The sequence below is a fragment of the Carassius auratus genome, chromosome 32 (genome assembly GCF_003368295.1).
Source record: "Carassius auratus strain Wakin chromosome 32, ASM336829v1, whole genome shotgun sequence".
NCBI lineage: Eukaryota > Metazoa > Chordata > Actinopteri > Cypriniformes > Cyprinidae > Carassius > Carassius auratus.
This window is the reverse complement of record NC_039274.1, coordinates 32,455,333-32,479,949: the sequence shown is the minus strand read 5'-3', so window position 1 is coordinate 32,479,949 and position 24,617 is coordinate 32,455,333. Positions and strand designations below refer to the sequence as shown.

At 38.1% G+C, this 24,617-nt stretch overlaps 2 pseudogenes; both read left to right on the top strand.

The window, feature by feature from the left end:
• The window catches only part of LOC113052441 (serpin H1-like), a 42,009-nt pseudogene extending 31,916 nt beyond the window's left edge, over positions 1 to 10,093 (top strand).
• A 9,507-nt stretch (positions 10,094 to 19,600) lies between these two features.
• Positions 19,601 to 24,617, top strand: part of LOC113052439 (dynein heavy chain 2, axonemal-like) — an 88,673-nt pseudogene continuing 83,656 nt past the window's right edge.

Genomic DNA, 24,617 nt, shown 5'->3' with positions numbered 1-24,617 from the left:
GCGAAGTACTGTCTCACCATATAATTTAATGTTTCATCCAGTTTGGTTAATCTGTTCCTTCAAATCAGCTCATACTCTCATTGCATATGCCCTGCCACATGACAATAGTGTTACACCATATTAAAAAAGTAGTTTTATATATAGATAAAGTGAAAGTGACATACAGCCAAGTATGGTGACCCATACTGTGCATTTAACCCATCTGAAGTACACACACACACCTGGAGCAGTGGGCAGCCATTTATGCTGCAGTGCCTGGGGGAGCAGTTGGGGGTTCAGTGCCTTGCTCAAGGGCACCTCAGTCATGGTATTTCCAGCCCAAGACTCGAACCCACGACCTTATGTTTAGGAGTCAAACTCTCTAACCATTACGCCACGACTTCCCCAGATATTATAATAATGTAGCTCCAAATCAGTATGTTAGAATGATTTCTGAAAGATCATGTGACACTGAAGACTTGAATAATGGCTGCTGAAAATTCAGCTTTGCCATCATAGGAATAAATTACATTTTAAAATATATTAATATCAATACATTAACATTTTTATAATATTTATTTTATAGCTATAGCTTTTACAGTTTTTCTCTCATATAAATGCAAGAGACTTCTTTCAAAAACATTTTGACTCCAAACTTTGGAATCATTGTTAGAACAAAATGCAAATAATATTTATTTAAAATACTAAGAATAGTTATAATTCACTGATCTTTTTTCCACCAGAGAGAAGCATTTAAAAAGCATTTGATATTGAGTGGTATATCAAAGGAGTCATGGACAGGGGAAAGTGAGCAATCCTTGCTAAATTCATAAATTCATCTCAGACTCTTCTGTCAGGCTTCTCATTGTGTATCATGACCCTTTCACCAGACTCGCTTGGACTATGCCATACCAGCTCAGGTATACTGCAGCTCTATTTCGAGAAATGACATTTAGCATCCTAATCAGAGCCTTTTTTGTTTCACAATCTTATAAAGACAGTGCACTTTATTCAGGGGTTGTTCTTGCTTATTTTTATAATGATATTTTGAGCTTCAATTTAATGAAGGAACTTGCAGAGGTTTCTCAATAAAGGCATTCTTCATGCTTTGTGTTCATTTCTAATGCATCTGGTGACTTGCCAGGATACCACAGATCTCATTGTTAAACTGTGTGTGATGTCCTCTGGTGGTCCATTAGCACTCAAAAACATGAATCGCCAGCATCTTCTCTTTCCCACTTATCCTTCTTCTATCACTCTTTCTCTTTCTCTTTCTCTTTCTCTCTCCACCCAGGTGCAGTCACAGCGCCATCTAGTCTGGGCCTTGCTGGTCACCTCCTGTATACACTAGCATGTTATTTGTTGTGACTTTATAGTTGGCATAGCATTAAATAAATAAATGTCTTAACATGCAAAAATAACAGTTGTCAAGCCTTGAAGGGTGTCTTGGCAGTTTTAAAATAGAATATACATTGGGGGGAATTTTCTTTTCAAACAAACTGAATTAAACATGACATTAAGTAGAAAGCCTGAAATAGTATTTTCTTATAAAACATACCCCAGTAATCTTTGCATTATTTACATTTTGAAAAATCATTCTTATAGTGCATGCATAGTAAGGAACTGCTTAAAGTACATGCAGTCAAACTCTTTCAGAAATAAATTTGTAACACATTTTGCACAGAATTTTCTTTTTCATTAATAAAGTAATGAAATTGGGTGCCTGGGTGCTTCATAATTTACATACATTCTTACTGAAGTATATTGACTTCTCATTTACGACCACTTTATATTTCAGTTATGCTATTGATCCTTCCTCTCATCCATATTGCATCCAAGTGGTTTGCTCCATACAGGTACAGTATATGTTTCTTATACATTTGGTTAAGGCCATGCACTACTGACCTGAGATCATGTTCCCATTTTGTATTTCGATTTGTTCTCAATTGGCGCAACAGGCATAGCTGATTCAGAATCTGACTGAGCTTCTACACCATCAGCCATTCAGAGGTAATCACCTGGCACAGTGGAGCACCGTGATGGTTCAATTATTATGCTCATCAGTCCAATCAGCACACCCACATCACCCAGAGCAGCACAACTCTGACTAAACAAAAATTCACCAATCACAGGCTCTTTGCACAAGGGGAAAGGCACTGCTGCAATGCTCCCGGGTAACTAGAAAGTCGTTCAGCAATTTAACAATTCGTCTTTTGGTGCTCCTTTTTAAGCACATCAAGGTGTTAAGGCTGAGGGCCAAGAAATACATTTTAAAAAGCCAATGGAGATGCATAGAAAGATGATTCTAATACCATACCGCAAATTTGCCTTGAATCTGTTTTAATTAAGTTAAAAAAATAACAGTGAGGTATAACAGACGGGTATATTGATGTTAGCCATGCCTTTTCCAAAAATAACAGCACAGGCTTTGTTCATTCTTGCTCCGTGAGGTAAATCCTTACCAGTTTGTCTCTCTCATTCACCAAAGCTGAAGAATTTGGGCTGGAATTTGTACTAAATAAATATAGATACTGTATACCCATTCCTACACAAAAATGCCCCACACTCCATATGATTAGACACACAAATACACACACATGCACATTTTTCACTTCTCAGCCAGCTGACTCATTCACTCATTCACTTTTTTTTTTTTTTTTTGATGTCTCATTTTCCCTCTGGTGTATCCCGTTTGTTTGTCTTTGTTCTTCCTGTAAAGTCCAATCGAATGCTGCCATTGTGTTCCTACACTCTCTGTAGTTCTATGTCTCATAACTACTGTCACGGAATGAAGCAGCTGGCTAACTTGTACACACTGGCCTTGTTCCTTTTAATGTTTTCATCTCTCAATACGCTATGCATTTTGGATCTCGCCCTTTATTCTCCTCCATCATACTTCTCCTTCCAAACATTTCAGGAGACAGACCTCTGTTATCTTTTTATCTGCCTTTGACTCTTTAAATGCTTGTTAAATTGGATGCAGCAAGAATCGTTCTGATGTACACCATCAGAGCAGCATATACTGTAGAAAGCAACAAAGAAAGCAAACAGTAGTCGTAAAAACCATTTGTAATGGCTGACACGTGCCACACGGGCATAAAAGCATAGCAGTAAACTTTTATTGTGTTACCGTTTTATGCTCTGGTGTTGATTAATTTCACAAACATGCAAAGCACTATAATGTGGGCCAGATTTGCTGTCTGCAGCAGTGAGAATGAGGAGTAACACAATGGATGTGATGATGTGCTGTACGTGGTGTTGCTTTTATGGATGACTTTCACAGATCAAATTAGGTATGTCCAACTGTTGTTCTTCTCCACAGACAGCAGATATAAACTGCTGGGCAGCACAGTGCTGTACGTCCTTACGAGTGTAAGACTGTGCTCATGTGTGTATGTGTATGGGTGCTTATGTGTGTAAATGGGTGTGTGAGGGCTTGAATGATTTCTGATGGAGTGGACTGTGAGGAATGAACAGTGTGAAAAGTACATAAGATATCGTATGCAGGAAATTTCATCTACCGTGACAGTTTTTAGCTAGCGCCTGTGAGTGTGATTTACACAGTAACCACAGCTGAAGGGCAAAAATAAAGGACTAATTCAATTCAACACTGCCATGCTGCTCTAAGACAGTTAAAGGAGTCTTTATTAAATTTGGCGGTCCTGGAGGGGTCCAGGGTTAAAGGGACATACTGGGGGCACTTGGAGGTGTTGGAGAATTCTTTTTATTTTAGAAGCTAACTTAAGAGAAAAGAAACCACAGGACAAGGTATGAATGATACCCCACTCAGGGTCTTTTACAGCAGGCAGCAGAGCTGTTTGCCCTCCAAGCGCTTTTATTTTACATTTCTTCAAGTCAACATAAAGTCAGAAGTTAACCTTCTTTATACAGGCTTAGTTTAATGTACAAGTGCATCTAAAAAAAGTGAATATCATGGAAAAGGTCTTTATTTTTTGTAATTTAAATAAAAAAGCAAACTTTCTTATATTCTAGATTAATTGCACACAAACTGAAATATTTCAAGAGTTCAGTTGTTTGTTTGTTTTATTCTGATGGTTACGACGTACAGCTTAGGAAAAATAGAAATTCAGTATCCCAAAAGATTTAAATATTTCATTTTGAGGTTGATTAGTTTCATTTTACTGGGTACCTCTTGGGTTAGTTTAGAACATTCAACCACAATTATGGGAAATACTACTGACTTGACAGTTGTCCAGAAGACAATCATCAATACCCTCGAGAAGGAGGGAAAGCCAGAAAAGGTCATTGCTGAAAGGGCTGGCTGATCACAGAGTGCTGTATCAAAACATATTCATAGAAAGTTGACTGTAAGGAAAAAGAGTGGTAGGAAAAGGTGCACAAGCAACAGTGATAACTACAGTCTTGGTAAGATTGTCTCTAAAAGCTGATTCAAGAATATGGGAGCGATTCACAAGGAGTGGACTGAAGCTGGAGTCAGCACATCAAGAGTCACCACACTCAGACATCTTCAGGTAAAGGGCTACAGCTGTTATATTCCTAGGACCAAGCCACTCCTAAACCATCAAAAAACATCAGAAGCATTTCACCTGGGTAAAGGATAAAAACTGGACTGTTGCTCAGTGGTCCACAGTCCTCTTTTCAGATGAAAGTAAATTTAGCATTTAATTTGGAAATCAAGGTCTGGAGGAAGACTGGAGAGGCACAGAAGCTGCTTGAAGTTCAGTGTGAAGTTTCTGAAGTAAGTGATGATTTGGGTGCCGTGACGTCTGCTGGTGTTGGTCCATTGTGTTTTAGTCCAAAGTCACTGCAATTTTTGAGCATTTTATGCTTTCATCTGCTGACAAGCTTTATGGAGATGCTGATTTCATTTTGCAGCAGGACATTAGCACCTGCCCACAGTGCCAAAACCACTTCCAAGTGGTTTGCTGACCATGATATTACTGTGCTTGATTGGGCAGCCAACTCACCTGACCTGAACCTCACAGAGAATCTATGGGATATCGTGAAGAGGAAGATAAGTAACATCTGACAAACAATACAGAGGATCTGAAGCCCACTATCAAAGCAACTTGGGCTTCAGTAACACCTCAGCAGTGCCACAGGCTGATCGCCTCCATGCCACACTGCATTGAAGCAGTAATTTGTGCAGAAGGAGCCCCAACCAAGTATTGAGTGCATAATTAAACCTGCTTTGGAAATCTTGAAAATGTATTTTTTGTATTGATCTTTGAGAAAATATAAGTATCTTTTTAGATACGGACTTTCAAATGTTAAAAGCTGTAAGTCATAACCATAAGAATTCAAATGAAAAACAATATTCTGTTTGTGTGCAATTAATCTAGAATATAAGAAAGTTAGCTTTTTTGTATTAAATTACAAAAAATAAAGAACTTTTCCATGATACTCAACATTTTTTTAGATAGTACAATTTTTTAATGTTTTTAAAAATCTATTGTGCTATTTTTATCAATGTTGAAAACAGTTGTTGACCTCCAAAAAAATAATATTGAATATTATTTCTGTTTGTATTGTTTTGTTTTTTTGTCAAAACTGAATGACTTACTCTGGGATGACTTTCCTTTTTGGGTGACTTTACTATACCAAGTATTGATTTAGGCTATTGCTGAATGCAAAAAAAAAAAAAAAAAAAACATAAAAAAATGTTGCCAATAGTAAGTTGGTCATGGCTATCATAGCGGTAGATCTGAAAACAAGCATTACCAATGGGATGTGTTGAGATGCTCTTGAGGGTGAACTTGACCTTCAGCATCCAAAAAGCCATCTCTAAAGTGAGATTTGACGGAGTTTCAGGAGCAGGGTAGTCATCCACAACCAAATTTCAATTTGATCAATTTGATAGAATCATTAAAAGCATTACATTTAGCCTAAATATTTAATATAACATCATGCAAAAGTGTTTAGAACTTTGCAAATGATGCATATTTAAATTAAACTTTCTGTTGAACTCTGATGTCAACGATTCAGTGCAGACCTGTTGGTTTGATTAAACAGAATCTCTTCACAAACCTAAACCCTCTTTTTTTTCCTCTCTCTCTTTCTGTTTCCTAGTGGTGATGATCCACTGGACACTCAATCTGTGAGCATCATAGGAGACACCTCGGGCCCTCTGGAGGAGATTTCTTTTCGGAAGAGCCGCTGTGGTAATCTGGACATCATTAGTAAGCAGCTGCAGAAACCTGGAGTCTGTCATATACAGGCGATTCTGCAACTCTATACATCAACCTACATCCCACCTTTCTGTAAACTAGCCAAGCAGATCCATGTACAGCTGAGCATCTGCGTCTGTGTGTGTGTGTCCAGGGGTGTGTAAAAATATGTGTGGGGCTATGGCAGAACCTGAGCCGAGTGTTAATGGGCTGAAAAAGAACATTCTATGGCTGTTAATGATTTATATGTGGCTTCTGAACGTCTTCTCTTCACCCATTGGAAATGAGGCCGTCTCACATTCAGACTCCACTATTACGAGTTGACTCGGGTTCTTATTTCAACAGGAGATAGTGCATGTCTGTCAGCTTTACTTCAGCGCTTAATGTCGCACCCTCATTGCTCCTTAACACAGATTTTGGATCAGTTCCTGGTTTTCTTGTAATGACTCAAGATTGTGGTTTAGATAGAGGAAGCTGGTCCTGCATCAATATGGAGGACATGTCTCTCTTTTTCTATTTGTTATGCCCCCAGCTTCATACTGCGCAAAACTTCAAGCCTGCAGCAACTGCTGTCCTATATTAAATCTCCAAAGCCTCTAAAAATCAGTGTGACTAGAGTGATATAATTAAAAATCAGGCCTGTTAACCTTCAAGGCCACACATGGCTGCTTGAAAAAGTGACGTTATGGAGTCAGCTGTGTGCCCGATCACTGTTGTGTACGGTGGCAGTCAACAAAGGATCTTGATCCAGGAGCAAGTTCCACTGGGGTAAAAACCCTTTAAGCTCATTCAGATGTCACTGACGTTGACCTTAACTGTGCCAAACGGACTTTACATGAGTAAAATCATGGCAATGTAAAGGTGTTCTTCTCAGCTATTTGACCTGGTTTTGGGTAGTGATACATTTGGGAGGAGCATGTTCATCCAATCTAGGTCTGTCTATCGTTCTTTCATCTATCATTCATTTGATCATTCTGTCTATCAGCCTATATCAAGTTCTGTCTACTTTCCAACACTGATGTAACACTGACTCTTGTTTTGAGTTCAGGACAGTGCTTTGCAGGCTCAGTCAGACGTCTCTTTCCTATCTCTCTTGAAAGAGCCATGTGAAGAGCTCGCTCAGCTTAAACCTCGTGAGATTGCACCCGAACTTGCTTACATCCTTGACCTCATCTGTGTGATATGGGTCAACTCCAGCCACTACAACAGCCGTGACAGGAACACTGCTCTATTATGCAAGGTACCTAATTATCCTGATTCATTCAGGAACGCTAATATGTGTTTGCTCAGAGATACACAACTCATAACTCTTCTGTGGCTTTGATTGGAACTATTCTCTTTGATGGAGCAAAAATAGACAATAGCTGGCAATATTTTGTCTGAAGTTACTCAGTATTAACTTATTTAACTTGTTTAAAATAAGTTGTGCTACTTCTAGAATGTTGTGGTTAATTTGTAATCCTGTTTTTAGCATGATTGTTACATGGTGTGTACAATGTACAATAAAAAACGTCTGTGCAGAATGATTGAATAAAGCGATATATTGTACAGTAGGTAATCTCTTTATGATATAATTGAGTGAATTGATTTTCAGTGCTGCAACAGTGAAGATTGATCCACTACACCCTTTTATTGCTATCCAAAAGCCTTTGTCTAGGCTCACAGATCAATCACTTCATGAATAATTTTGTATGAATCAGCTAAGCTCTCATGCTCAATCCACTCACACAGACCTGTAGTCATACTAGTACCTGCTGCCTGGATCCCACATCCCCCTTCTCTGCTTTCTGCACATCAAAGTTTGGATTGCTTTGGGCTCCACCACATAGAGAAGCCATCAGCCGCAGTTGTGCAGCACATGTAACACATGTTCTTCAGATCAGAGGAGCGGGGCCTTGCGTCTCTACACCACTCGCTCGCATCGCTTCACTTGCTTTTCATTTCCATCCCTGGCTCCTTGAGAGCATCAGGGAAACCATTTAACCTTCTGTAATTACGCTCTGACCCTTCCTCTGCTGGAATCACATGGTACTACTGCCACTTTGTTTCCCTCTCTTTTTTGTCTGTTTCAATTTTCTTTTTTTCCTCTCTTTCATTCTCTTTCAAAACACATCAAGGCAAATCAGACTGCCATAAAAACATTTGGTCTAATCGTTTCCTGAGAGGTGAGACTGTGCGCACATTCTGAAATGCCCACATTAAATTAGCAATTGTTTTTCAGAGGGCCAATTTGATTCTCTGAGGTCACGTTTGCACCTTTGACCTGTATGTGCTGAATGAGTTCAAGTCTGGACAATCTTTTTTCCAGTTTGTTTCCTTTTTGGTCAAACTTAAAGGGATAGTTCCAAACCTGTATGACTTTCTCTTTTCAGTGAAAACAAAAAAATGTACACCGTAAAATATTGATATCCTGTTAAATTTACAGTAAAAGAAACTGGCAGCTGTAGTTGCCAGAAATTCATTTTGGGTGTAACAGGATGTCTGTATTTTTTACAACTAATAACTTTATATTTCATTCCAGTGATATGTTCAAGTCATGTTAACATACCAATCTACGCAAAGTACCAAATTTAGCTTTTTATTATAAAATGAACTGTTAACCAACATGATAATTCTGATGTGACAACAAAAAGCCACATGATGAATCTGAGTTCACTGTTAGGTGATTTCCATTAAACATGGCCAATACTTCTACAGTATATACGTTCACAGGGTAACTCACACATAGATAAAACCTCATCATTGTAACACACAACACTAAAATAATGCCATAAACATTAAACATTATCTAAATAGCTAAAATGCCACCCAAAATGTGCATTACTGATAACAAAAATAAGAAGAAGCAAAATTATTTACTACTATTCTACTATTACTATTATTTAATTATTTATGATGTCAAGCAGGTACCAAGTTAACCCTATGCAGGTTTTTACTGTAGCAAATTGCGGGTGAGTTTTCAAATGGTTTTCCTATGCAGTAAAAGTCAACAGGGTGCAATGTTGATTCAAACCCATTTTGACTTTAACTAACTAGTTAAACTAACGAATATTGCTACAAGTGTGACTGCAGCATATAATAACTGCTGTTAATAATGTTCATCGTCTGGCTGACTACGTCCTATATTAATTTTTTTCTGAAAAATCCTGTCATATGCACACAAACTGACAGTCACCACTTATAAGCTAGTACTAAATATTGTAGAAACGTAATTTTCTGTAAAGTTGCTTTGTAATGATTTGTATTGTAAAAAGCACTATACAAATAAACTTGAATTGAATTGAAAATTTAAATTTAACTGTGTAGACAAAAATAGTTAAAATACCAATTTTATACAGGTTTAACACAACATGAGTGTGTGTAAAAGATAACAGAATTTAAATTTTAGGGTGAATTACCTCTTTAGAATAAGCTTGGTCATTACAGCACCACTTCTCAACCTTCTGTACATCAACAACACTGTAATTCTTAACAATCTTAACCAGGCCAAATGCCTGCGGTTCAGTCAAGTGTGCTCTCTGCCCTTTGTTCTTAACTTGTCAAATACAGACTATCCACTGTGAAAGGTTCTATTGTGTTAGGTCAGTACTTGTGATATAAAAATGGCTCGCTATAATGATTTTTGAAGTGAAGTAAAGTTCTCCTCTCCTGCAATGAAAAATAGCCTTCATCAGTTTACATGCATTTTTTTTTTTTTTTTCTGTGGAAAATGTAATTTCTATTTGCCTGGGTGAAAGATTACTGGCTCTGATATAGGCCCTTTCTGTGGAGATTTTTATGTTTTTATTGTTATTGTATGAAATAATGTTGCCATTTTTCTCATGGCAGTTCCAAAATGCCAGAACGTACTGTGAGTTTAAATCACCCGCTAAGGTCCATTAATGCTTACTGACTTGAATCTTGTACCTGGTTCACAGATTTGGCTCACGGTCCTAAAGGACTGGTGGGAGATCAACTTCCCCTGACCAAATTTGAAAAGAAACATTTTATAATAAATTGAGGAAACTAATCTAAAATCAGAGTGTAATGTTGATTTCTATCAACACCCATATACAAATAAATCGAAATGGTCTGTAAAGTCCACCCAGTGCTTTGTTGTCATTGGCTGCGTGCAGTGGCGTGTTAGCAGTGCTGTGTTTAATGAAGCTGAAATGGGCCCCGGTATTTGCAATCTTTTTCAGTGGGTTTCTCCCTCTCTAAGATGTAAAATAACATAAGAAACCTGATTATTTCAGCAGGTAGGCATTTTATTGTGCTTGCAGTGAGGATGGAGAGAAAGAACCGAGGTAGAGAGAAAAGGCATGGAGCAGAACTTGCTTTCTTGATTCAGTTTCCAGTCAGAGGTCTCCAGCTAATAATTTCCAATCAGAGGGCATTTGAGTCACGATGTGTGTGTTTGTGCGTGGATTTGTATGTGTGTGTCACAACCACCTTCCCTTGTCTCTCCCTCAGGGCTTCAGCATTTCTTTTATTTGTTTTCAGTTAGTTTTTTCGCCCCGTCCTATTTCTCAGAGCTGGTAGAGCCAACACTGGATTTAATATCATTTTCCAATCAGCCAGCGCTAGGGGCCATGGACTTTGGACTCCGGTGTGCTTTTCCGTTTAATACCAAGAAAAAAACAAGGTAAAGAAAGAGTTCAAATACATAAGGCCTTCAAAAGAATAATTTATAATAATTTGCCGGCATTCCGAGACTGATGTGCTCATTGTTATTTCGTATACATGAGATTCACAGCTCATGCCGTCTGCTTTCCGCAGTATATTCCCTGATATGAAACACCATCTGCTGTGGTTTCTTAAAACTCAGTGCCTGTCATCTATTCTTACCTCCTACGTCCACCTAACCCTACTCTCAGCTCCCCAAAGAAAGCCAGCGAAAGTTAAGACACGCTTCTCTGCTGATTTTCAAGAGCTGATGTGACAAATGGAAGAAACTTCTCTGATTGAACAAGGCCTTAGAAATCTCTTGAGACGCAGGCGTTGGGACATGTGTTGTCTTCATTTACAGAAGGTTCTTTTTTTTTATCTCTGTGAAGAGAGGATTGAAAAAAATGAATATATTATGAACCCATAAGCTGTTTAATTCTGTGGCTCTCTTAACCTTTTGCTTAAATTAGAATTTTGAGTCATTTACATATCAATTTAATTTCCTCTTGTTTTGTGCCTCCTTCATTAAAACAGGAATTTGCCTGGCACTGTAATCAGGGTGTAGTACACATTATTGCAACATGGCACAAACACGCATACAGAACACACACACACACACACACACAGTTTTCTCTCTGTTGCTTCCACATACACATTCTTTTCCCACAGATATACACATGTACAACTTTGTTTCTTTCCATTTTCTTTCATTCTCTCTCACACATAGATTCATCTGTCAGATGAAGCCGAGATGAATGGGAATCTGTCGTTTCACATCCTCCACTATATACAATGTATAATCACAATAATTACACGTTCTTCTCCTCTCTTCCTCTCTCGCTTCTTTGTTACCTTCTCTTCATTTTTTTTTTTTTTTTTGCTCATTTCTATACAACAGTCTCTGTTTTTGCAAGGTGTATAGGTCTGAATGCTGAATGACATCAGGCACAAAAGCCAGGGTTTTTACGGGAGCAAATCCTGTCTGATTCATAGCAAAGTCTGTACTCGAGGTTAATCTACACCTGAATGCGGAGCACATTACGGCACGCACCTGTCTGTGCTTGCTTTGGTATAGTCAATGTGGTTCTCTCATCAAACATTCATGTGCAAATCCTCAGTTATGAAGCTGAACATCCTGACATACAGTAGGTACAGACACAAAGATACAGCTCCACCACAAGTACTGTAGCTCTCAGTCATCATTTCTGTCTCTCTTTGAGTTCTGCTCTGTTCCCTACAGCACAAGAACACACCACTTAGAACTGCACTGTGATTCCACTGTATTACAGCAGCACCCATCCACTTTATGCACCATAACTCTGAGAGATACTACGGTCGGCAGTGACATATGGAGTGCCATATCATTTCAAATATAATTAGGCTTTTCCAGTGATTTATCTCTGCCATACTTTTTTTGTATCAGCTACCATTACCATTACTGCTAATGATATTATGACTTCACTGCTGGTATGCTTCTCTGCACTAGCATTACTAAATATGATCATCACTATTTTCTTTTTACCTTTAGTATCGTTTCTATGGTTATCTAAATTACCTCAACTACTTATATGGAGCTAAATTACTCTCAGAATTAATATATACACAAAATATGATTCCAATATCTGTAAGCTAATTGAATGTTTTTTTTTTAAAGAAAACTATTATACTCACAAAGGCTGCACAAAAATACAGTAAAAATATTGTGAAATGTTATCATTTCAAAGAACTGTTTTCCGTTTTAATATATAAAATGTAATTTATTCCTGTGATGGCAAACCCTATTTTCCAGCAGCTATTACTCCAGTCTGCAGGGTCACATGATTTGGACATTTGCGTTGTAAGAATGTACAACGATACTTCAGATATAAAAATGCTGACCCGTTAGGTTATGTTTTGTAAGATTTCCTATTAATTCAATAGAATGTATGGCAATATAAGGGAATACCAATATGGCAGTGTGGAGGCTTCCCTTTTATGAAGTCATGAGCAATCCAGTTCTCTATTATATGTCAGTAAGCAAAAACTTGATTTAATTTTTATCTGTATTTTTTTATTATTAATTTCATTACCGAAATGCCGGGAACAAACAAAAACTCCATTGCTGCCATGGAGAAACAAACTGCATCCACTGTTCCCTTAACGCCGGTTTCTTTGGGAAGTGGAACAAGGTTATCTTTCCCTCACAACCAAAAACACACTTTTTTGGTGACATTGATGATTTCATGGCGCAGCAGATAATAGCATTGTTAATGTAGTTTATCCCTCTGCGTTCATCTGTTGCCTCTATTGCTGCAGCAATAGCTGCCCGTACCACTACTGCACTGGCTACTCCAAATTCAGTTTAATAGTCAGCTAAATGTTTGTCCTCTTCTAGTGCTCTTCTGTCTGAGTCAGCTGTACACAGATGGTCTTCCTTTCTATATAGCAGCTAATAAAGAGCACGCTTTAATCCTATATTATTAACTTCCCGCCCTCCTCTCTATCTCAGCTTTATGGTCCTTTTTCTCCCTGTCATTTCCACCATCACTGGCTCTGCCTAACCCACCCAGTCATCTCAGCTTCTCCACACAATTCTTGAGCTCATGCTCTCCCTTTTGCCATGGAAACGATACCACTGCTAAATGAGAGTGCCAAAGCTTTTACGTGATTGCATCCCTCCTGCTAAAAAGAACAGCATTTTATAGTGCGATGACAGACTTTCTTCTTCAAAGTGATGGTAACTTACTGCCAAATGACTAAGGCTGAACATTGAACCATTTGAAAGGAGCTCTCTCAGAATCATTCCCTGAAGTTTTTTTTATTTTTATTGCACTTAGGTTTAGGTTGGTGTTTCTCCATAGGTGTGGTGAAACTTTGCAATACTGTCTCATCATGGCGTCTGCTTCATGGCATTCTGCTGTAAACTATGACGTTATTCATAGTGGCTGTGATTTTAAACATGCTAACAGTATAGCAAATGCTGTATTACTGAAGTTGAATGTAACAGTTTCATTGGGAGGGATACTCTGTAGAGAAGAAACATTTATTTCCTAAACATGTCTTCCCTACAGGATACAGCCATTCAGTTGTGGCTTTTAAAAACAGCAAGGGGCTCCAGAGGTATTTCGCGGGAAGTAATGTGCGGTCAACCAAACACAACACAATGTTCTTTGTGGGTTACACCCTAAGGTCTCTCACTCTCACCCCAACCCTGCAGTTTTCTTGGATTGATTCATATTTTTAGTGTTCTGGGCCTGCTGGTTTTTTATGACTGTTGGCTTCATTTGTTGTGATAGAAGCAAGAGTTTGTTTTGCCCTGCAGATGCTGAGATCTCCGATCCTTCACTTGAGTAGCTGACCTCATCCTCCCAAATACAGCCAGTGTTCAGACAGCACAAGGAATACACTGTTCCACCTCTCTTACCAACACTGTACAATGATTTTAACTGTAGATGGAGTAAATCTTGTTGAATAGCTAGAAAACTGTTGAATTGAATTTATTGTATATTTTTGAATATATTACTTAAGTGGTATCAACTTTAACACAAGTAATGCATCTCAGTGCAGCTCTTCTGTCACGATTTATCATTTAAAATTTAAAACAGGCCTACCTTAGTTTAGTCCCACTTTCCCTTATGGTTAATTATGGTTACTTCGTTTGACAGTTTTATTTACATGAAATGTGTTGACAGTAAATCAAAATTAATTAAGTAGATTAATTCAACTTTAAAAAGCATGCAAATTCTTGTCTTTGTGAAAAGCAATTTTGAAGAATATTTTTGGTCAGTGTGATCCAAAACAACTTTGCCAGACTTTAAGTGTATGGACAAAAAAAGAACACAATGGAGTGCAAATGCATATTTATTTTTGCTTGATATTCCTTTATCATCCTCTTAACGTTTCTTAATTTTTCACTATGAACAAGATACACTTATTGTCATGACATTGACAACACTAGCATCGTCGTGGATGTTATATTGTATTTGATTTGTCAAAATAGTATATTGAGGTTTGTTCCTCCATGCTTTCGAGTCTATTCTTAAGTATATGTGACCCTGGACCACAAAACCAGTAATAAGGGTCAATTTCCTGAAATTTAGATTTATACATCACCCGAAAGCTGAATAAATAAGCTTTCCCCATGATGTATGGTTTATTAGGATCGGTCAATATTTGGTTGAGATACAACTATTTGAAAATGTGGAATCTGAGGGTGGAAAAAAATTAAATACTGAGAAAATCACCTTTAAAGTTGTCCAAATGAAGTTCTTAGCAATGCATATTACTAATCAAAAAATAGGTTTTGATATATTTATGGTAGGAAATGTACAAAATATCTTCACGGAACATGATCCTTACTTAATATCCTAATGATTTTTGGCATAAAAGAAAAATCGATAATTTAATCGAGATAAAATGTGTAGTTGTTTGTTTTATTTCAGTAAATCTTTCTTTCAGATACTATGTTTACCGCTTGCACTAGGGCATCATTATCCTATACTGTACGTTTAAGAACTTGTGAATAGAATCGTTATAGAAAAGCATGGTTATTATGAGGTGTTTGTTGTTGCAGTACCATTAATGGCCTGCCAGCTGCAGCAATAATAGCCTGCACTCCTGTGGCCTGGGCCGACGGCAGCACTTGAAGTGAATCGATTGCTGCACTAGTAAATTCAATACAGCGCTGCACCTAAAAACTTAAGGCACGGCAGGCCTCCGAGGTAGGATTTGATTGTCCCTGCGCTTTACCATGTATTGAGTGCGAGAGTGAATGCCCTGTGTAAAGCAGACAGTGTTATAAATGACTAATGTTAAAACTGGATCCAGGTGCTTGAGGTTTGGTTATAAGCAAATAAATGCCTTTTTCTATTTTCCTTTTGAGGAGGAAGACCATTATGCACTCACTTGCAAATGTCTTAGTCCTTCAGAGTTCAGCTCTGAGTCGATGTCTTGGATATCGAGGCTTTTAGATGTCATACTCATGGTAATGTTTGTTAGTAATTAAAAGATCTGAGCTGCTGAATACACAGTGTATGTGCTATGTGAAGCAGATGCCCTTAGTGTTATAGTCTTTTACCATTGTTGTGTTGTTCTTTGCACAGACAGGAGGAGCAGAAAATTAGCAAGTGCCACTGGCACTTTTGCAGCTCATATCACGTCACATGCTTTCAGAGAAATGATTGATCAAAGCCGACAGTCAGCTCTATCAGTCTGGACAGCCATGAATCGAAGGTCACCTGTGTTTTTCTCCAGAGCTATTTGACTGGCATCATGTGTATGAATAGAGATCACTTAATCTGGTTTGCTCAATCTCATGGTGCATGTGTATGTTTATATATGTGTGTGTTGTCACATGATTAATGTGCTGTAAGCTGCAACATTCCCTTTATCCTCTGTCCTCCTGGTGGCCTCTCTTCTTCTCTTTTTTTTTTTTTTTGCTGTTTCACTCACTTTATCATTCGGTCTCATTTCTTTTGCCTTGAACACTCTCTTGTCCGCCTTTTTTTCACTTTCACTCTCCTATGAAAGAAAAATGACAAATGAGCTCTCTAGATCTCAATTGATGTTCCTGGACAATAATGAGATTTAATGGAAAGCAAATGGAGTCTTTGCTCAAGAAGCAATGTCACATGCTTCCAAATTTCAGATGAGATCTAAACAATATCACAACTGTGTGCTCAGATTTACCAAGATACTAAGATCTGCAATCAAACATTAAATTAAATTAAAAATAATGCATTTAGCAGATGCTTTTATCCAAAGCTACTTACAGTGCATGCTATAACTTTTTACCTATCATGTGTTCCCGGGGAATCGAATCTCTAACCTTGATAACGCAGTGCTCTACCAATTGAGCTACAGGAACACATTAAAAAGATTAAAACATGAAAACAGGCTATGTGATGCAATACTAGCTTTATAAATAAGTCTCTGCCCTACATTATTTCATATTTACTTGGATGTATTTCAGAATACAGAAGAAAAGATAAGACAACGTTGATACAGAAAAACAAAACAAAACTGAGACTAAAACAAAACTTGAATTAAACGAATTAAATAGTAATAATAAATATATATATATATATATATATATATATATATATATATATATATATATATATATATATATATATATATATGTGTGTGTGTGTGTGTGTGTGTGTGTACTGTATATGTACAGTATATGAGACTGATGACTAACCCAGCTGTGCATTACACTTTTCATTTTACAGATTGAATTCTCTATTTGTATGACAGATTCCAGTGAGAGTGTTTTCATTCATGTTCACGTTACGTTGAATTCATAAGCATAGAAAATTCAGGCAGAAGTAGAAAAAATATTGGACATCCAAAAATATTTTATATATTATATGTTCTATTTATTGTCAGCAAACGTTTTCTGCCTCAGTTGGCCTTGCAGTGCACTTCCCACATGTACCCCTTAAAAAAAAAGAAAAGAAAGTGACATGACATTCAGCCAAATATGGTGACCCATAAACTTGTGCTCTGGATTTAACCCATCCAAAGTGCACACACAGCAGTGAACACACACACGGAGCAGTGGGCAGCTGTTTATGCTGCGGTGCCCGAGAAGCAGTTGGGGGTTCGGTGCCTTGCTCAAGGGCATCTCAGTCGTGATATTGCAAGCTCAAGACTCAAACCCACAAACCTAGGGTTCAGAGTCAAACTCTCTAACCACTAGGCCACAACTTCCCCAATTTAAAACAGGCAAATACAGAATAAATTATGATAACATCATGAAAGGCGATTAAGACAATAGCTGCTAAGCAAATGAGTACAGTACTTACCATATAGAGATGTCTTTCTCTCATTGTTGCTGCTGCTGTTGTTTTTGCTGTTCATTTTTAGACTCAGATTCAATTCTGGATCGAATATATGTGGCTGTGTCAGTTTTTTAGCTATAGTTGATTTTATTCAATAAAGTTTTTTACCTGTTTTACTAAAGACTCTTTGGAAATATGAAGGATTCATACTACTCTATAGGTACTCAAAATTAACAGATTGGCAGAAACTGTTTGTGTTATGTCTGCTTTAACTTCATACTCTGCTTAAATCAAAATCTTGAACCTTGCTGGATTTGGTAGTAGTGTTTTATCATGGTTCATGGTATGCAGTAACTCATTCAAAGGGATGTGACCCTGGAGCCAGAGATTGTGTAAGAGAATAAACATAAAGATATCTTATCGTCTGTAATCTGTGTTACTGCCTATGTTTGACATTCACCTCTGTGTCCTCCTGTGTGTTTAGACAGTGCATTCATCACTTTGAGCCCAATGACGACCTTCTCTGAGACCTACACCACTGGATCATGTCTTTCTCATAATCACTTACTTTGTCTCTCTCTTTTTCCTAAAACAACTGTGTTCATCTCTTTTTGCCTATTATCCTTCCCTCCTATCCCTCTTTTTTAGTTGTACAAAAGTTGTCCTCCCCGGCCCTCTTACTTCCTTTCTTTTGCATGACAGCCGTTTACTGGAGCATTATTACTCCCCGTATAAGCCCCTTTTTAATTAGACACCAATTTGGATGGATTTACACTTTTTCTCATGCCAGAACATTCATATTGGCTGTTTATCCCCATGGTTAAAGGGCCTAGCTCTCAAACTGACCAAATTCTTGGCGATTTTAAGTGTTTTGCAGTTAACTGAGCAGCCTGGCGCAGCTCTTTTCCTTTTCGAAATAACATGGGCTAACTGGTGATTAAGGATTAAAAAGACGAAGTGGAGATGCTTGTGCCGGGCATTCCTGTAAATGATTCAGGAGAACTGATTGCTGGTGCACAGCTCACCGTCATTTCAATGTGTTTTTGAATCTTAGTCATTAAAGCTCGGGTCGCATTTCAATTTAAGCTCTCATCCTCCACTCCGACGACTATGATCTCCGTGCAAGGCGAAAATCGTAATTTAGTCATTGCGCCAGGCGGTGATTATTTTGCTCTTTAACAATAAATATATATTTAAAAAAAATCTGGGATTTCTTTGCAAAAGTCAAAGTAGCATGAAAGATGAAAAGGAAATTTGTGTTTAACGTGTGGAGATCTTCCTAGAACTTATCTTCTGGCCTGTTATTACCCCACACATGCTGATATTGGGGCCACATGTGAAAGAAATCACAAAACGCTGGCAAACAGATCGTTCCAAATCATCAGTGTCCCATAATATCTCGACATCAGCTTTGAAGAAATTGCCAGTTTACATAGTGGAACAGTCTGACACAGTTCCTAGTTCCAGGATAGAAATCCCTCAGAACAAGGTCATGGATTTGGTCTCTCCCTTTGACTAAATCACTCGATTTACATGTACTATCATGCCTATCCGGTAACAGAGTCATCCCGCTGAAGTCCTACATATCTCTCTCTCTCGTGCTCCCTCTCTTTTCCCCTCCCTGTGACCCTGGCTTCCTCTCTGCCCCACTAAAGGTGCTTGTCTGTGAGCGGAGGTAAGGATTACCTTTCCATCAGTAGAAGAATGAGGTGTGAAAAGCAATCTGAGGAACGCCAGGCTGGCTGATGTGGAACTTTGGCGGATGCAATTATGCCTATGACAGATCATTTCTGACCTGATCCCTCGCTGCTCTGGATGGCGGGCAGCCACTACTGTTGTTTTATTTTGCTCGTGCTGCGTGTGAAATGTGAAAACCCACTTCAGACTTCTCCATTTTTCTCAGATTTCCCTTACAGACCTGCTCTGTAGAAACAAAAATGAGCATGATGTATGAAATTGTTCTTAAACTCTTTGTCTTTTTTCTCTTTTTGTCTTTATATATGCTCTGTGGTCACTTGACCTGATTAGCATATTTGCTCTGGTGAATTCCTTTGTGCAGAGATGCGAAGATCTATTAGAGGTGAGCAAACACTACACAATTATGCAAACGCGCACTCACAAATTGTACATTTTCAAACTTATTTCACACCCACAGAGTATTACACTCTACTTTCTCAAGCACACATCTAGAGAATATCCTTTCATATTTCTCAATTCACATCTCTGGGTGTCTTTATTGCTTTCATTTCTCATATTTCCCAGGACTCCTGTCCTTGCTGAGATCTGTATTTTTATATTACTTGTCATTTTTATATTTATTCATGCACATTTTTTGCTGTGTGCTCCTACTAGCTCCTCATACAATTGGCACTTAAATATGTCACTCAGAGGAAACCTTCGACAACATCTTGCAGGTCCTGCGCTCTGTTAAGGACATCCTGGATGTCAGAAATCCCTCTCGGCATGAGGACTACAGCAGGTGCAGTGTGTTTGTAAATTGATCAGGACAGGAAAAAAAAAATCTATGTGTAGCTGGCTTTGATTGTTATAATAGCCACAATCTGTCCATATGTCCAACATGATGTCTACAATGGAAGCTACCAGTGTAATATTTGCTGGAGGCTGTATACCACCTCTGAATGTTCACCAACCAGAGAATAGTCAGTTTTGAGCTTTAGGTTAGACTTAATGTGTGATTAAATAGAAGGAGCATTCCATAAATAATAAAAGCCTTCTTACATTTTTATCAAATGAGCCATTAGCATAAAAAAAGCAAGTTTAATTAATATTACATACATTATTTTTCAAAAGTTTAAAAAGTCTCTTATGCTCATGTTTGCATACTTTTGGCTACATTCACACAGCAGCAGAATACGGTTGTCAGTCCTGTATTTGAGTCCTTAACACGGTTACGTTCACACACAGTATGGCTATTTACGGGCGTGACAACTGCATTCTGTAACCAAACTCACACCTGTACATTTTCAGAACTCACAACTGCATTCTCTGTAAACCCGCGCTGTGTGAATGGAACTGGACTGGACAACTGGTTGTCTGTCAAATCATACAGTGTGAGAGAGCCACTCTGCTGCTAAACACATGTCTACTGTATGTTGCGTGTTTTCATGTCTGGTTTCTCTGTCTCCATCAGAGGCGCTCCCGTCAGTTTTGTGTTCAACACACAAAAAAAATATAGCTGCTGTCAGTTAATGAAGGTTTGACAGATGAACTCACTGAACTGATATTATTTTGAGTCGCCACATGAAGTTGAAAACATCTACTGACTACGGGTGCACATGACAAATGAGGGAATCACATGACAAAACCAGGAAACATAACCATAACTAACTACAAAATAAAAGACAAGAAAACTTAAATATATAATTAATACTCACGCAAGTAGGAGTAATAAAACAGCTGAAGTTTCTGTGCAGGGCAGCAAAGTTAGATCTAGAGTTTTTGGTTTGTTTTTTGCCACATCTGGCCTTTGCATTGTAAACGGCTCCATTGAATATAATGGGAGCGATCTAGTCTTGTTGTGTAGTGTAGTGATTTATGTGTCGGTCTTTCTGCCAGACTGTTTATGAGTCAGTCACTCCTTCTGGTTCTCATGTATATTTATAAATGTTTGTCATTCTCTGCTGCTTATTGGCCTGCTGGCCTTTTGGGATTTTCCATACATCTCGTATTAGAATATCTTCATAAATATGCATAATTGCATATAATGACCTGCATATTTGGACCATATAGATATTTTTCATGAATATTCTGCCTAAATGTATGTGCGGCGGTGAGAAGTTCACTTTGCCTTCTGTGTCTGTGTCATTCACAACTGTTTGTGACAGCAGGAAGTTTAGCTGCTTATCTGAATACCATCATGACCGTCTGTGTGACGGGACCTGGGCTGCCCATCAGCCTCCAGAGGCCATTGTCCCCTCGTACCCCCGCCCCAGGCAGTGACGGACCTTGGGAAAGGAAGCCGTGTGTGCATCTGATAGCCATGATGGATTGGGGCCGAGGCGGGTCATAGGGTTAGGATGTTGTTGCCAAGACAAACAGCTGTGCTTGTGTCTGGGGCAGGTGTTTCATAGTGTCTCAGCATATTGGGAGCACCCAAATCAATACCAGCCTCCATTTATGGCCGAGAGTGTGTGTGTGCTGGACTCTGCCTTTGAATAGAGGGCACTGATTTGTGTTTGGAACATGCTGTACAGCTCTGCCCATTTTTTTGTTGTATTGTGCCTCTTGTTTATCCATGTGTGTGTGTGTGTTTAGGTTTCATGCTAAAGTGAAAGATCTGGACGTGATGATGCAGAATTTGATCACTTCAACCTTTCAAGACTGTGAACTGTGTGGAGGAAGGAGTACAGCTGCTTGACGTGCTTCAGCACCTGTCTGGATGAGAGGTCTTTCTCACACAGTTAGCTGTCAATTCACACACACTTTATCACCTCCTTTAAAACCTTGCACACGGTCAGACTGCTACTCCTTTTAGCAAATATAGTGAATACAAATGGCTCCAGAAGAAAAAGACCACCCACAGACTTCCAATGTCACTTCCTTTTCATTCTCAGTTAAGGCTGATTTATACTTCTGCCTCGGACCTCGCCGTAGCCTACATATAGACGCGCTCCCTTATGCCGTAGCCTGACGTACACCTCTGCAAAAATCGAACAGTGCAGCAATTCTACGCAGACCGCAAGCGCTGTGATTGGTCTGCTAGAATCCCTCCCTCCATATGTACTTGAGTTTTGTGTTTGTTTATGCACACTTTTATATATTTTAATGTTACATCTTCTTATATAAAATAACACAAAGTAAAGAACACTTGTCTTACAATTTATTATACTACATAGCATTAGTAGTTGTCCGCAATAAACAATATTGATCTGCCGTGGTACAAGTCCTTGTGGAGATGGAAAAAATACCATCTTCTCCTGTTCTGTTGTTGTCTCCTTTTGTAGTTTAAAATTATGATCCAGTTATTTGATATTTATTTGCCACCGTAATGGCTATAATTATGCTTCTCTGAAGAGCCGCTTCTTCTTTGGCTTTCGTCTTGGTACTCAGGTTACACCAGCAACATGCACGTGGAAACTGCAGACTAGTGGTTTGCATGTGTACTGCACGTGGACGTGGACACCGATGCAGAAGTATACATGAAAACTGACGCATAGCCTACAGCGTAAAGGCTACGGTGTAGGTCCGACGCAGAAGTATACATCAGCCTTTACTTGTGAGGTCAGTAGCAGGGCTTCACACAAACATATAAGAACACTGTTCTCTCACCTGTGTCACCTGTCTCTTTACTTATTGTCATTAAGACGTGTTTACCTTTTTTTTTCTCCTCCTTCCTTTCATTCTCATTCAGCTTTAGACTATTTTACATGCATTATAGCCAAATCATTATTATGAATAATAAAAATCAAAAAATAAAAAGGTGCCAATGCTTATGTTATATAAAATATAATAATGTTATATAATGTACAAAATATGAAGTAAAAATATGAAATAAAATAAATAACTTTTCATAAATAGCGGTCTAAAGAAGTTGTCTTTAGACCGTTATTTATGAAAAGTCATTTTTTTATTTCATAAATAACGGTCTAAAGACAACTAGTTTACAAAGATCATAACAGTAATTTATGAGTTTGTGGTTTCTGAGAGGGTGCATTCACATAAAGAAGTTAACTATAAGAGGCTGTGTAATTGTACCACAATTTACCACATTTCCTAAGTGTTTCTCTTTTATATCTTTCTCAGGCTATGAAGCGGACCATTGACAGGAAGACAGTGGATTTATACGCTTTGCTCTGTGCTGATCGAGGTGAGTGATATTAATTTGGTGATGTGCAGGCTGTCAACTCTCACTCCTGCTCAGATGCATCGACATCCAGGACAGGCGCGTTGGACCCCCGAGCACTCCAGTCACGGATCGAAAAGACCCATGGAGGTAAGATTAACATTAAAAAGAGGTTAATATATATATATATATATATATATATATATATATATATATATATATATATATATATATATATATATATTAGCACTATAAGGTCTTTGAATCAAGAACTCATTTTGATTCAGAATTGGTTGCACCTTATTCTTTTCTTTTTTTAATCAAATACCAGTACACAATGATTTTAATCAAATTCCAACAATGCAAAAATGTTTATGTCTTTAACAGATGGAATTGCCGTATTACCATATTATTGTTATAAAAAATAATGTTTGGAAAAAAAATATTTATTCGGAATGCATCTGCCTTATTATTTAAGTGGATATTCCATATCAAAGCAATCACATCATCTTAACTGAAAAAAAAAAACACTGCGCTCTCAAGCACTCACAGCTGGACGTTTGCAGCTTTGGTGGACACAGGGCCATTCACTAACAAGTCAGTCTTATGAGCTGGTTCTCATCAGTCTAAGGGTGTATTCACACCAGGAAAGTCTGCTAGTTCACTTGCTTTGGCAAATACAATGTTGATTTAAAAAAAAAAAAATGTTTGGTGTGGTTGGCTTTCACATTGACCTTTTTGCAAGTGAACCAGATATTGTAAAAAAAAACAACAAAAAAAACACATGTGCCATGTGTGGTCATCCATTCATTGGAAAGAAAGTCTCAAGCATACCAGAGATAGTTTGGAACTGGACCGAGACCACCTCTTCAGCTGAGTCTAGGTGCCGTTGTTTGGTTTGCACCTGATTGTGATTGCTATATTCACACTTTACCAAAATATCTGCACCAAGGGGGGAAAACGAACTTGAGTTTGATTTAGTCGAACCAAACAAGACAGGTGTGAATACACCTTTGTAACTGACTTGAAATAAACCAAACACTTAAGGTTTTGTGAGATCATGCTAGATGCTATAATGTAAAGTAGTTAGGTTTAATTATTTTTTGGTCCCTCAAAGATTCCAAATGAACCTTTATTAGAATTGCTGAGGAACCAGAATCGTTACATGTAATCAGAATCAACCAGAATAGTCTCCCTTCTATAATAAACATGTCAAACATTCTGACATCAAACTGACTTGGGTCCACACCAAAAGCTCTCATGTAAAAAATGCCC